This window comes from Zootermopsis nevadensis, unplaced genomic scaffold (genome assembly GCF_977971745.1).
Source record: "Zootermopsis nevadensis isolate Lab colony 2312 unplaced genomic scaffold, Znev_1.0 Znev_ptg000004l, whole genome shotgun sequence".
NCBI classification, from domain to species: Eukaryota; Metazoa; Arthropoda; class Insecta; order Blattodea; family Termopsidae; genus Zootermopsis; species Zootermopsis nevadensis.
Genome location: NW_028259136.1, coordinates 5310400 through 5325477, shown reverse-complemented (window position 1 = coordinate 5325477; position 15078 = coordinate 5310400). Strand labels below are relative to the sequence as shown.

The 15078-nt window shown below is 38.7% G+C and overlaps 1 long non-coding RNA gene across 1 annotated transcript; it reads right to left on the bottom strand.

Moving 5' to 3' along the window:
* Positions 1-433: 433 nt before the first annotated feature.
* LOC147874825 (uncharacterized) lies at positions 434-13536 on the bottom strand. The gene is made up of 4 exons (XR_015533665.1): positions 13382-13536; positions 13109-13282; positions 8091-8331; positions 434-652 (listed from the first exon to the last, which is right to left on the bottom strand). It is a non-coding gene; the product is annotated as an uncharacterized LOC147874825 (long non-coding RNA).
* Between the last annotated feature and the right edge of the window lie 1542 nt (positions 13537-15078).

Here is a 15078-nt window from a genome sequence, read left to right as displayed (position 1 = left end):
AGCGGTATTCAGGGAATAATTAAACCACTGACGTCCTACTTTCATGTCTCACTCCTTTGCTGTCGGGACAGTGGAGACAGCTCACGAGTTGCAATTAATCGCGAATCGAATGGATTGGAAAATAACCAAGCAGGATGACTGTCGCAGTCAGAAGGGGCCGAGGGGCGAAGTGAAATGTCCCAACAGTGAGCGACACATCCGTCCCTTTTCAGTTCAATCGTTGAGAACCTGGTCAGATCAATAACGTGCATAAGTGAACGAGAACAGATTTTAAGGAACTAAAAGTTTTCGTGTTACCTGAAACAAATAATTGACAACGGCGGTCGAACTGTTGTGTTGATGTTCTGAATTTTGTAGATACGCTGTTATACTGCGTTCCAGCGTTTTTGACGGCTGAACTTTGTGAATTGGAACCTAGGAACGAGTCACTTAAGGCTTGTTCACACACAGCCAGTAATTTAGTCGAGTAGCGAGTAGTTTAGTTACTTACCATGTGCGGACATTAAAATTTAGTCGAGTAGCTTAGTGAAACGATTTAGTCGAGTAGATTCATTTCATTATATTTTCTTGGTCGAGTAGGCTGTACAACTGAGCTCGGGACATGTCTGAACACGTTTGTTTAGTCAAGTTCATTAGTAGCCAAAATGACGCGCTGGAATAAAGAGATGACAATTCGATTTATTACTGAATATTTAAATCATGAATCGCTGTGGAATGTGAAAAGTGAACTGTACAAAACCAGACAAGCAAAACAATCTGCGTACCTGAGTTTGGAGAAAACTATGAATATACCTGGATTTACAGAAAAGGAGATAAAGTTGAAAATCAAGAACATCAGGTCAATCTATTCGCAGGAATTAAAGATTCCAAGAAATCTGGAGCTGGGGTTGATGCAGTTTACGTTCCAACAGTAAAATGGTTCCACTTATTGGATGAGTCATTAAGAAATATCTATTCAGAAATGAGAGAAACACAAAGTAATTCAATTTATTCTAATAAAAAAATGGCAAGGTTTCTGATAACATTATTTATAACTGCACGGTGTCGTCTGTCCATCTTGCGTGAATTCGAACGCTCAACTGTACTAGTCCAGACACATTAAAAGCGACTACTCGCTACTCGACTAAATTACTGGCTGTGTGTGAACAAGCCTTTAGGGGATGGGTTGCAGGCAGCGTACAGTACACTCCAAATAAAATAGCACCACGGTATGTAACACAGGAGAGTCGATTTCACTACACTACAAATCACTGGAGAATTAACACTCTATTCATCACTACCGCTTCTGTTGTTCACTCCATTATCTTCAATTATAATACGTTCAATAGCGTCTTCGATTATGCCTTCTTGCTCATAATAAATTTCTTCTAATTTTTCCACATACTGACATACATTCTCCCATTTCTCTTGCCCAATTTCTTTGAATCTCTGGCGACACAGATGCTCGACGTCCTTAATTTCTAATGTTGTGTTCTCGCTTGCAACCCATTGTTTTAAATCTGCCCAAATAAGTTCAATGGGGTTTAATCCGGGATGGTACGTTCTTTGTCTACTGAAATCTGATTAATCACATAATATTTGTGCTTTGACTTACTTAATTTTGATTAAATCTTATAGTTGAACTTTCAACACGCCACAAAATGGGATGTTTATTTCCAATAGTCAGGCTTTCATTTCGTCCTTCTTTGATTAAGACGTCGGTGGTTTGTCTCTGAGTGTTGTGATACGAGACGTTATCAATGACCAGAAAGGAGGTTTCAACGAACAGGTGGCATGTTGTTAACACAGAACAGTCACAAGACAACAATTATCAGGCTTCTACACTCCTGCACTGATACAGACTGTACTGACCGACGGAAACTCCTTCCTTCCTTCAATGAGTGGTCCGCATACTGGGCACTCCCTACAAGGTCAGCGGCCATAATCGGTGGATTCAGTTCTAGATGCAAACGTTTCGGAGAAACATACTGCCTGACATTATCAGCATTATCATAAACAGTGTTGGCAGAAAGTCTCTCAGCCTTCTTGCGGACACACGTTTTGACTATATGAATAACCCAGAGACGCCGGAGCTCTGCAGGAAACATGAAGATGTTACTGTCATGGAAGTGGCAACAGTTCCATTGTTCCGGAGATTGAGGATGGCAGGTGTGTGCAATGTTGTGTCAGGCACGGAAGTCTCAACTTGATATGACAAGTTTCGAAGTAAAATTCTTCATTTCTCGGTTGTTAGTTCAGCAATTAAGATATGTGTTTGATAAAATGCTCTAGTGAATTCGCTGACAGTTCGTACAACTTCATTGGTCATATGCATTGTAGTAATACGGTGTGGTGTTTAGAGAGAGTAACCGTGGAAAAAACTTCCTAGTTTTTTCGGTCAATTAATAGTTCAATGACTTCAGTTGCCCGCCTAACATCGGGCTACTTCCTAGTTTTTTTATATTTATTAATAACTGCAAATGGGTTTCTACCCGGTGGCAATTAATTGTTAATTAATTGTTAGATTTTTCGTTTCTTATGTTAAACGACCTATCAGGCAAAACTGGATGACCCAACACATCAAATAAGTTATCGATATGAAATCTTCGGACGGACGGACGGACGGACAGACAGACAGACAGACATAGGCCCTCAACATGCATTAACGTTTAAACATAACTTTCATTTCAGTACCGTAAAAATTCCTTGTCAACTTCACGTCGTAACATACCATCACCAATGTGAACAGAGCTCGTAAAGACGTGTGGTGAACCAGAGATAAGACGAAGTCATCAGGGAATAATGTTTAGTGATACCTAAATGACTTTTTCCTGTGGTAACTAAAAATTCAATACATATAAATGAGAACACCCACACGATTCTTGTAGAAATTGAGCACAAAACACTCTTCCAACAGGACAAAAATCTTTTGAATAATTCAAAGTATAATTAAAATATAAAAATGGAAAAGCGAGCCCTGGTTTTAAGTAGACGGAGTTCCAAAATATGTTTCTGTTTTGCGACTTTCGTCTCTCGTAATCGTCAAACGCATTTATTTTTTTGTAAAAGTAATTAAGATAATCTTGAAAATTATAATACATAATTAGACTGTGCAGCCTGTGGACTACAACACGTAGGCCTATCTATTAACTTTGGAGATAAATTTAATTTTGATAAATCTGTTAAGAGCCACGGTGGTCTAGCGGTTAGAACGCTGGCCTTGTAATCCTGGGGTCTCGGGTTCGATTCCCGGCGGTGCCCGAATTTATAACTTGTGTTGGGCAAGGCCGTGGTCTAGGCAACACGGAGTTTTCCTCCGGGGGCTTCCCCGGTTTCTCCGTGGCATCCCAACAATTACTCCATTCACACACAGAAGAAGGCAATGGCAAACCACTTCTGGATCATCTGCCAAGAACGTATATGAACAGGTCCCAGTCCGAGAAAAGGATGGAAGGATCCTGTTCATATGGACCTTTCGTCAGACAGGACACTAAATAAATAATAAATAAATAAATCTGTTAAGTTACGCTTGAGATTCGCGTATTGTAAAAATCACGGCGGACGAATACGAACCAAAATGAAACTCTTCAATCAACCTTCAAAGTGGGCCCGTACCTTCTTACACCATTTACCCCAAACGTGTTAGTTTAGAGACGAAACATACCTCACACCAAATACCTCTACTTCTCGGGAGGGGGTTTAATGAGTAGAGCATAGGAATTAACGTAAGCCGTAATTTATTATTCAATGCATTTCCAAAGTTCTAAGCTCTGTTCTGATGTTCGCAAGCACATGAAGACGGTTTAGCACAGTAGTATGAAGCTACTGTAAACGAAAATTGTCTCTTAAGCCATATAATGTTATACTATTTTTATATTACATCTTGACCATTGTATCATATCAATTTGATTTACACGACGTTTCGAGAGTTCGTTCTGCTCCCGAGAGGCATTATCAAAAAAATCGTCAACGAAATCGACGATAATGCTAACGGTTAAGACCTAGGGACTCTTCACTCGACATCCACCGCGTCCTTCTGTCTACAACGAATTTGTTCTTCCCCGAATGAAATCAAGATCAACGCTGCTACAAGCAGAGATTAAATAACAAGAGTTTAAAAATATCAAGTGGGAGAACGAAACGTGATTTTCACAGAAAAACGTTTTCCCATGACGAAGATACAGTCCGTGGCAATGACATTTCATGACCCCTCCATTTATTCTGCGAGAATCACATCTCAAAATCAATTTTCTGTCCAATCATTGCCATAGAATTGGTGTTAAAAATAAACTGGTGGTTAGCGTAACGCACCAAAATATAATTTAAAAGACACGGAGTCACGCAGGACACCCCTTGAGATTCAAGGCTTGTATTGGGAGGAAAAAGGTGAAGGCCCCCTGGTGCGAAAGTTTGCCAATTAGAAGCACAATGTCTTCATTATCGCTTTCACCCGATAACGAAACCTGTATTATATATAATGAGGTGCCTTGGGAAGTTGCGTACAGAAGAACTTGGCTTCCAGCGCCAACAGACGCGGCAGTGGAGCTGTTTAAACCCAGAGGGGTGAAATTTAATATTAATGCGTTCCTCTGAGTCTCCGTCGAAAAATAAAATGGTTGAAACAGGAAACTCCTGGAAACTATTAGTTCCGTGGTGAACAACGGATTTTGTTTTGGTGATAAAATATTAAAACCCGTAAGGGTTGGGAGATTTTTAAAGAATGCGTTTAAAGTAAAGTAAAGCTGTCCCACTATACGCCATGTAGGCGCTTGGGGGGAGTGGAGGTATAGCTCCTACTTATTCTTGACCTCGGCACTAGATGGGGGTGAGTGGTCAGCGTCACGACCCGGCCGGCTTTACCCCCGGGAAAGGACCCCGGTACCCATTGTAGAGGAGACTGGGTGGGCCCCAGAGCCGGTCTGGACGCAGAGGCTAGAGGAAAAATCCTCTGCACCCGTCGGGGATCAAACCCCGGCCGTCCAGCCCGTAGCTAGTCACTATACTGACTGAGCTGTTTACAAGTTCTAATGTTATCTGTTAAAAGTTCACGTCTAGAAAAATCGATCGACATTTCGAAGGCTTGATTTTGCTAGATGGCACATGATAATAGGAGACTGGATATGCTTTCGGCATCAAAGCTTAATTACGAAAGTCAATTAAAATGGAAAAGCGACGGAGACTCTAAAACAAATCTGAAAATTTTCACTGTTACCATAGAACATATTTAAACATATAGAAAGAATTTTGAAGATTAATAACATTCCCATGATAATACGCCTCGCCTTTGTGTGTTGCATAAATGACGTTCGTGGAAACAGCCTTAGTAGATTTAAATTTTAACACTTTGTACCTCGCCAAGGCAGCTTCAAGATTGGAACTGTACGCTTATGAAGCGGAAATTAGCTGTCCGTCTTACTCCTTCCACAATATGGCAGCGAAGTCTTTTGTTTTCAAGACCCAAACGGAAGTTCGTAAGAGACTGTATTCCTAGAGCAGCCATTTTGATACCCTGATATATATTATTAGGACAGAACAACTATTGTCAAACTAAATATTCATCCGCCATTCCAAAACCTTTGAAAATATTATTATCACCACCAGAGTCTGTTGTTAACTTTTAACCTCTCATTATTCGGTAAAAAAACAGACTGATGTCTTCTGAGACGTTGGGCCGTGTAGTCTAACAAAAGCTTACCGACGTTTCAGAGTTGCTTTGCGTATCCATTGTCAGGACGATCATCGAAGTTATTTTATGCAGTATTACAGAAGACGGCCTTCCTCATATCCCATTTTCCCCGCAGATATTTGCAATGAATCACTGTCAGTGTAACAGGAAATAGATCCAAAAACCATTCTTACATTACAAAATTTCCACCGTTGTACACCACGCATTGTAAGGTATGTTCTCGTTTGATAGAAAGGGGAGTTACATTTGCAATTTCTATATTGTGCAGAGTTCCTGACACTCGAACAGATGTGAACCCAGCTCATGAAAATGGAGGAATGTGATAAACTGCTGAAAGCCCCACACAAAAACAAGCTTTATAAATGCCAAGAAACCCATAGAATTTACTACCTGAAACTTGAATTGTTTTATCTTAGTGCAAAAGGGAGACACAAATTACGCTCTGCTGGACTCAGGATTGTTTCTTTAGATTGAAACTTGCATTCAGTTCGGTACAGAAGCGTTAAAGTAAAGTTTTCCATTTATATCAACTTTAAAAATGAAAATTTCGTCACCAAATTAAGAAATTAAAACACTGCGAAGTCTAAAGATTCGGAATTTTCAAATTTACAGCGCAAAGGACCATTTCTATTGAACTGTTTCTTACTGAGGCACTATGACGTCAACATATAAGCGTCACCCGAACAACGTGACACGTAATGATTCAGCTTAAGACACTAACATCACAAAACATGTTTCAAAGCACGTTGTTCCGTGTTTCCACAAGCCCACAATGAACGGGGCAAATATTTAGACAGTTAAGAGTTCTTCTTTCCTTAACATTTGAGTGTCTTATGATCGATACTGTGGCCAATAAACTTTCATAAGCAACTGACAAAAGGTGTCTTTACAAACTCACTTTCAGAATTGTTAATGTAACCCACATCGCAATGAGATATGCTTCATGAATAAATGCAATATTCAAATGAAAAATAACTAATGCCACTAACATTAATCACCTAACGCAAAACTCACTGAAGAACAAATTTCGTTCTTGTGGTCGGATAAGAGCTGAGATGTTGCAGGAATTATTTAATTATTAACTAATAAATAATTTGCTCCAGAAATGCTGTAAACATTATTCGTACCCACATGTCTGCTGCATGTTCTGTCCATCTTATCCTCCTTGATTTGGTCATGCTAATAACATTCAGTAAAGATTAAAAATTGTTCCTCTCTTCAGTATGAAACTTCGCCAACCTCTTGTCATCTGGTAAGATTTCAGTTTCTCAACCCGGCGAGTGTGACAACTGCCTTCTGGTATGTTGCGCAGTGTAATGTGGCAGAACCTGACCGACGTTTCAGAGGTGCTTCCTGCTTGTAAGCTCATCGTCCTGATGAAGGGGGCAGTACACACCTCTGAAACGGCAGTAATTTCTACACGGCGCAACATACCAGAAGACAGTCATATGCCTTGTTCTCCAATACCATCAAGAGACCTAGTGACACTAACTATCTACCACAGATGGTAAACTTATAACTATCGTATACTTTAATCTTTACGTTTATTGATATAAGACGAAAATATATAAAACACAAATCTAAAATCACGTAAGATGTCACCGAATCAAACTCTGAGAGCTCGCTTCTGAATATATGAACACAAACACATTAAACACGATTACTCATTCAAAAAAAAATCTGTCGTGGACAAAAGAATCCGACATCTGATTCTAACCAGTTATTATTTAAAACTCTACATATTCGGATAAACACCTGTTACAGTTTACGTTCGTCCATCAGCGTTTGAAATGGGCTTTTTTCCTTTCTAGCACAGAGCACTTTGTTGAACAAAATATAAATTCCTCAGTTGCGGTATATTGTACTGAGAAGAAAGACGGAAAAAAAGAGATAATGGCCTGTACCAGAACCTAAACACAGAAAAGATGAAGTTGCAAAATATGCAAAGTTATGAGGGAGGACTTCTTAGACAAAATAAATATGTAAACCAGAATTTCAAATAACGTAACATCAAACAAAAACAAACGAAGAGGTAAACCTCTTCAGATTGGTGAAACTCTAAGGGGGGGGGGGGGGGAGTAGACTCCTTCCTCACTATTCAGAATATTAAACGCTTCATTGGATGAATTCGAGAATCTTAATAATAAAACATTTAAAATGCATGAACGTGCCTTTGCTATTAGCCCCGTTGGGTAAAAACAGAAGATGGCTCTTCAAGTGAAGGAGGAATTTCTATCAGCTTAATTACAAACTGTATTAGTTTAAAGCATTGTCATATAAATAGCCGGAATTATCACATTAACTTTGAGATACTAATACAGCAAACAGAAAGAAACGTATGTGTGTTCCTTTCCAACATTTGAATATGAAATGTTTCCCCAGTCGATTAAGTAACAAAAACCTTGTAACAAGAAATCAAACTCACCTACGTTGAACTTCTGCCGGGGAATTTTATCTCCCGTTCTGTCGTCACTATTTAGTCTTCCAAAGGCGAAATGTTTTCAGAGGCAACCGCTCACCATCAGTACTTTCAAGACAACAAATTGCACTTATAAATATTTTTAAAGATAATTTGACAAATTTACACTTTCACGATTGCTTGAATGTACACACACACACACATATGTGCCTTCCATTTTCACTATTTTATTGCATTACGACCAAGCCTGTAACAAAAAAAAACATTAAAATAAATTAAGAAAGTTTTATCTTTACTTATAGCATCATCCAAAAGTCTGTTCCACAGAACAATTACCGACTGATGTTCAACAGAAAAACGCATATTTAAATAAGAACTTTAATGGGTCCAGCTCATCCGGCTAATCCGTTGTCGCTCAAAATATCCACTTCACATGTCTACATTATGCGTTTACTCAGATTAAACAACATTACAGTATACACTCCTAATATTTATTCCAATTACGTATTTGTATAATGTAACAGTTCTCAAAACTCGAGATTTAGTAAACTATTTGCTGGGAAATCACGAGCGTGACTCCGGACGTTAAAAAAACATTTATTCACGTACTCTGTTTATACAGTCATGTTAGTGCGTTTACGCTAAACATAGTCGGTGCTTTTGGACACGAAAGGGCGTATAAATAAAGTTTGAAAATCGCTGTTACGTGCAGCTTCAACTGTAAGAATAGAAGTTCCAGACGGTCTCGCTTTTATATTTTGTAATTTACGACAGGGGTTTTCAATCTTCTGAAACTCGGGGGGGGGGCCACATTTACGCTTTCTTATCCAATCGCAGGCCTCAGGGTTGTAAATTACATTTTATTCAGGCGGTTTGCCTCTTACGTCTTAACAATACAAATCACCATCTCTTCTTTGGTATTCCTAAGTCTCTCTTTCCAGAAGGTCTGTAATGAAGTGTTCTTCTCAGTAATCTTGTGCCTTACATTCTGTTCAGATGTTACAGCCAATTTACATTACGTAAAGGATCTGTATTAATTTCAGTTCCTATAATTTCGTTTCTTATATGGTCTAGTTTTGTACAGCCTTTGGTTTACCCTGGGAAATTCATTTCAGTATTTTGTATTCAAATCTGGACTTTCTTAGTTGGTACCCAATTTTTGCTCGTACAGCCATTGGCCTTGTAAACTTTCAACTTTGTTCCTTTCCGTATTAGTGTTTCAAGGACAAAAAATATGTGCTGGTTGAAAATAGTACAGATTTGAAACCCCTGATTTAGGACAACTCGACAGAGACAAATCTTGCTTACTGTAGCGGACAGACGATAACTGATCAAAGGAGACGGAAAATGTCACTCGTCATTTCGGTGTTTGGAGAAAACTACGCACAAAAGACATGTTGTGTCACTCCCGCGAGTGTTTCTGGGCCTTCAAAGCTCCGAAACAACACAGACCTCCCATTCATATGTTATGCATAAACTCGCTGGGACTTCGGTTATTTTCAAAACATCGACATGATACAGAATCTGCAACAAATATTTTAACAGAATCTGCAACAAATATTTATAACAAGTAGGTTTGATTACCAAAGTTTTTAATAAGGCGTGTCGTTTAAATGATACATACTTTACGAAATTTTCCTTCGTCTCTTGGTTAAAGAAACATAACGCTTCGCAAGCTGAATCTGCTTCCATCATCAGGTAAAATTATCAAACTAATCTGTTGGTTACACTGTGTAAGCTAACCTCCATTCGAGTTCTGAGAAGCTCTATCACATGATAGCCCTTCGCCCATTTAGTTAAATACTCACAAAATTTAGTAACAGATCCTTATTACGTGCATATTTCATGTCGCGAGTGAATTTTTTAAATTTATAAGCCGTCTGTTAGAATATCGATAAATATCACACTTAAATATACTGAGCAGATCCCTTCTTGAGAAACTGACAGTAAACTACGTTCATCTATTAAAAAAATTATCCGGCACCGTGCTCATAAGAGCCCAATGCCGGTCCCTATCCTTAGCCACAACAATAGTTTCATAACATCAATTTTAATATTATCCTCCCATCTACGCCTACGTATTCCGAGTGGTCAGTTCCCTTCAGACTTTCTTGTAAAGCAGTTATTTATTAGTCGATACAATCCATAATTAAATAAATGTTTATGTAGACATCAATACCAAATTAAGTCAAGAGTCATTTAAATACTCAAATTGTTCCATTTTCGAAGGCTTTAGGGAAAATCTGTAATTTATCGTACGAAAAAAAAAATGTTTTTTTGTAATACATTCGCCTCATTAAAGACTTTCATTTCCACATCATTTGTCTGAAACTTGTATCAATAAAAACTGTGCTACTCCACGTTTAGTCATAAAATAACATTTCGTCTTTTTTTTAGTCGACTAATTACTTTGTTTTATGCCTTATGTTTATGTAAAATTGTGTATTCTTTAGGTAATTGGTCTGCTGTTAACAAGCAGTAAAATAGAACACTAAATAAAGTTAGGCGTAACGAACAATTGAAGTTATTTCTCAGAATTAGAAAGGAGCTAACTAACTTACTGTGGTGTTTGTTTTGAAAGACGCAGGAAATGACATAAACAAACTCAAAACATCCGATACTCGCGCGAGAATCGAAACGAATTCAATCCAAATGCTACCTCTGTTCGATTAAGCTCCACTAAGCCTTCTATATTTACAGTTTCTCTCTTAATGCTATGTTTTGTTTCGATTCGATTCGAAAACATTTACTCTGCACCGCGTCTTTAGAGTACAGTAGCTACTGCCATTCGAAGGCCAGAACCTTACTTAGTACTACTGACTGTCTCCTCCCCTCCCCCACCCAACAGCATGGCCCCTATGGCGGGGGGGGGGGGGGGGGCAGCTTCACAGACCACTGACCTAATGAGAGCTTACATTTCCCATAATACGCTGCAAAGTTACGTATGGCTATCCAATTTGAAGAGTATAGCACAGATAAATTCTGCATCACCTGTGCTCACTGGCGACCGACATATGGTTTATCTGTTAACTATCGTCTACGGTGAATGTTCAAAGCCTTCGAATTTATGCCATGCAGTCCCGCACAACAAACATTATACACTCTTACTTGAAAACATTAGTCTTTACTTCGTCTTACGAAAGGTCATCGCTTCATCCCATGTTTTATTCCATTGCTGATGAATTGTAAAAGAACGGATTAAGTATCAGCCGTGAACTATTTTAACGAACTATTCCACATATTTTCTGAAGAGACTGAGGAAACCTACGAAAACCTTATAACAGTCGATCTTCGGGTCGATAATCGAAGCCGGGGCCCTCAGAATATGAAGTAGGGTCGCAAACAACTGAATCAGACGATAATGGCCGAGGAATTTCCTATTCTAGGTGTCACTTTAAAATGTCGTTAATGACAAGGCATTTCGAAGCATCTTGTAAAATACACTTAAGATAAATTCTAACATAGGCTCTTAATGTGCTTTAATCAGAAAATTAAAATGTAAAGAAATTAAGCTTTCATCTTTAGGGTCTATATTATTTAAATGTCTACAGTACTGACTGGTACAGAACTCGTTAAGGTTTGACGTTAACATTACGATAGTCCATTCTAAGTTACTATTAAGACGCAAAACCAACATTACAGTTATACGAATTTACACATCTAATTACACAGAATCCTACGAACAATATAACCTATCCTACTTAACTGGTATTTTGGGATTTAGCGGTCGAATGTGTCTGCTAATTCCGCCCTCAACTTCTAACCGTATCCACGAGCGCGCGTTTATCAAGGTCAAGGTAATGTAACCGTTGTATCCGGTGGGCAGCAAATGACAGAACACCCCCCCCCCCCCATTTGATGTAATCACATATACGTAAATACAGCCAATCCACGTAATGAGAAGGAAATTACTTAGATAAAACGTACGCTGCTTCGGTTTCAACACGGTTCGTTAACTATATGTAGATTGTGTTCCAGAGGCCTATGCAATCATAAATATCCGGACCAGTTGAGAGAGCTACTAGCCAACAAATTATTACGTGCTTTAAACCGGAAAACTCTAGTAAAACTAAAGGAGAACATTACGGAATGAATTTAACATTTCTAGAGGGATTGTCACCAATGCCTTTTTCTTTTAAGAACTTAGTTTTAATTATGACAGAATGCTCTGACAAATGAGAGGCTGAGAAAACCCACAATTTCAGAACGGACAGTCGAGCTTTACCTCCACGCCCCTTATACACCTTAAAGGTTTTGTGCTTAGACACAGGGACAACTCGTCTGCACAAATCAAATCAGACGTGTTGTGGGGTACACTCTCCTGCTCGTCGTTGACTATGGAGCAGAATCCTCTCTGAGAAGCTAACAGTACGCTCTGCTACTCAATAAATTCCGGGTATTTTATGGACGCAGAAAATGCATTAACATGTTTATAAAAACCCGTCACAAGTCAGTATCCTGAGCTACATTAATCCAATCCACACCCTCAAATCCTTTCTCTATAAGACGCGTTTAATATTATCCTCCCATCTACGTCATTACGCAACTTCGTCCAATCTCCTGTGACGTCATACCTCATAGGTCCAAATATTCTCCTCAGGACCCCTATACTAAGACACACTCAATCGGTGTTCCTCCCTTAACGCGGGAGATCAGGTTTCATACCCATAAAAATAACAGGCAAAATTATAGTTATGTATATTTAGCCTATCTCGTATTCAGACATTTTTATTCACAGACCTCTACAAGCCAACCACAGAAGTTAGGTTAGGTCAAATGTGGTAATGCGAATTTAAACTGACGGGGAGATATTCTACCGTGGCCAATATCCAACTACAAGCATTCTCAAGAAAAGGTTGAAAACGACGACGCGAAACCATGAGACGGTTTGGGGCTGCAGCCAGCATTCAAACGGGCAGCTCCCTAACGTAATTTTCGTTACCGCCGAACCAACGTTCTCGGTGGCTAATGCTATAATACCAGACTAGTCACACTGCGTATTAAGTACCATAAAATGTGCTTACCTCTAGCTGACTTCGAATTTTCTGGTCAGAACTACCCCACTCGTAGCACACCGCCATGTTAAACGCGTATTCAAGGTTACTCCAACTCACATGGCGCGAGAAACGTGAGTCATGAGGAGTACAGACAGCAGATACGACAGTGAACAAAATGTAGTTACTGACTTCACCGCATTTCTAAAAATTACGAAAAAATCAGAACGTATTTAATTAAAAATCTAAATGAAATAAACAGGAACAGTTGATACAAAATACAGAGTTAAAAACACGTCTTACCAACATATTTGACAGATGTTTACGCCGATCATGCGAATGGGAGTTGCGGCGTTCTGGCGAACTAATACTGATGACGTAACTGATAGCTACTTCTAAGCTCGTGTGATTCGGTGCACGTGGACCCTGCAAGCTATACGAACTTGGCGTGATTTATGTGATCGCGTTTTGCAGTCTACAAAAAAATTGATAAACAGTTAATCCTCTGCAGAACGTAAAATACATACGTAAAGCTATACAATAAGCCGAATTAACTACAACAGACCCAGAACAGTGGGTGTACCATGCTCCAAGCAGAGAAATCTTTCTTCGAAGGATTGCTATTAGTCAGCTGGTCTAGCAATAGCAATCTTTTGCAGAATATATTGGTTCATCACCGTGTTCACAGAAGCCCACTGCCGGATCCATCTTGAGCCACTTCAATCCAGTTCACATCTTCACGAACTATTTTATCTAATGTTTTAATATCCTACCATCTGTATCTCCCACCATCTCTTCTATTCAGGTTTTCTGGTTAAAATTTTATGAGCACTTTTCATCGCTCCATGCCAGCTACATGTCCTGCCCAATAAGAGTAGGTGACGAGTGCAACTTATAAAGAAAGCCACTGCTCAATTATCGTCTTATAACCCCATTCTTCATGGGTTCAAACACGTTCCTAAGCACCGTGTTCTAAAATTCCTTAAAAATGTCTTATTTGTTTAGGAGAGACCACGTTTCAGATCCATAAAAAACAACAGGTAAAATTACAGCCCAATTTTAATTTTAATTTCTATGATTCTGGTTTTGAACACGGGAATGTAAGTGGTTCAGAATTGATTTTGTCAAGAATACAATTTCGAGTTGTTACCGAGAAAATGGATTTAGCCACACGATGGTGGCAAATGATGTATTATTGACATTGCATTTTCGAAATTAGTTTATTTCCTCTCACAATTCTTCTGCCTTTCCGTAAGCACTAAAATATTCTTATAACTGCTACAATTTTTATAATTCTTACGCACGTGTCTTAATGTCTTTCTTGATCCCTTATGGATACTCCTTCCACGGATGTCATAAAAGATATTTCTGTTCCTTGAAATATTTTATCATTCGCTGCAAATATCCATAAATCGAAACCCACGTGAAATAGCCGTAAATAAACTGTAATTTTCGTCTACGTCACTGGCATGCGGGTAGAAAGAGTTACGTCATAAAGGTTTTTAAGCAACAACCATTTCAACTTCCCCCACGAAATACTCCACGTTCAAACGCGAAGATATAACAAGTTCACTACGAATCGAATTTACTTTCTGATGCCCTGCTATTAAATTTGTGATCTGTCAGTGATGTTGAAATCTGAATAATTGCAGTTCACGAATAAAAAAAAAATAATTTCCCTTTATCGAGTTTAACGACGCACCGTTCTGCTGTCGTCCGTAAGAGGTGCAATTGTGAATAGCTCACTGATTACTGGCATTTCGATATGGACAAGGTTTCAACGTTTAAAATGTACTCGTAATTCTATTAATGTGCCATGGTCATTTTACGTGTGAAATGTAAATTAGCGAATAAAGATATTTGACTGTCTGTTCCATTTACGTAAATTATAAGCCTGGATTTTTAACGTGACAGTTTTCGCCTTCTTATATTTTGAAACTAAAATCTGTCAATAAATGGAAGTAAAATTGAACACAAATGACAGTTGTCTTTCGTCTACA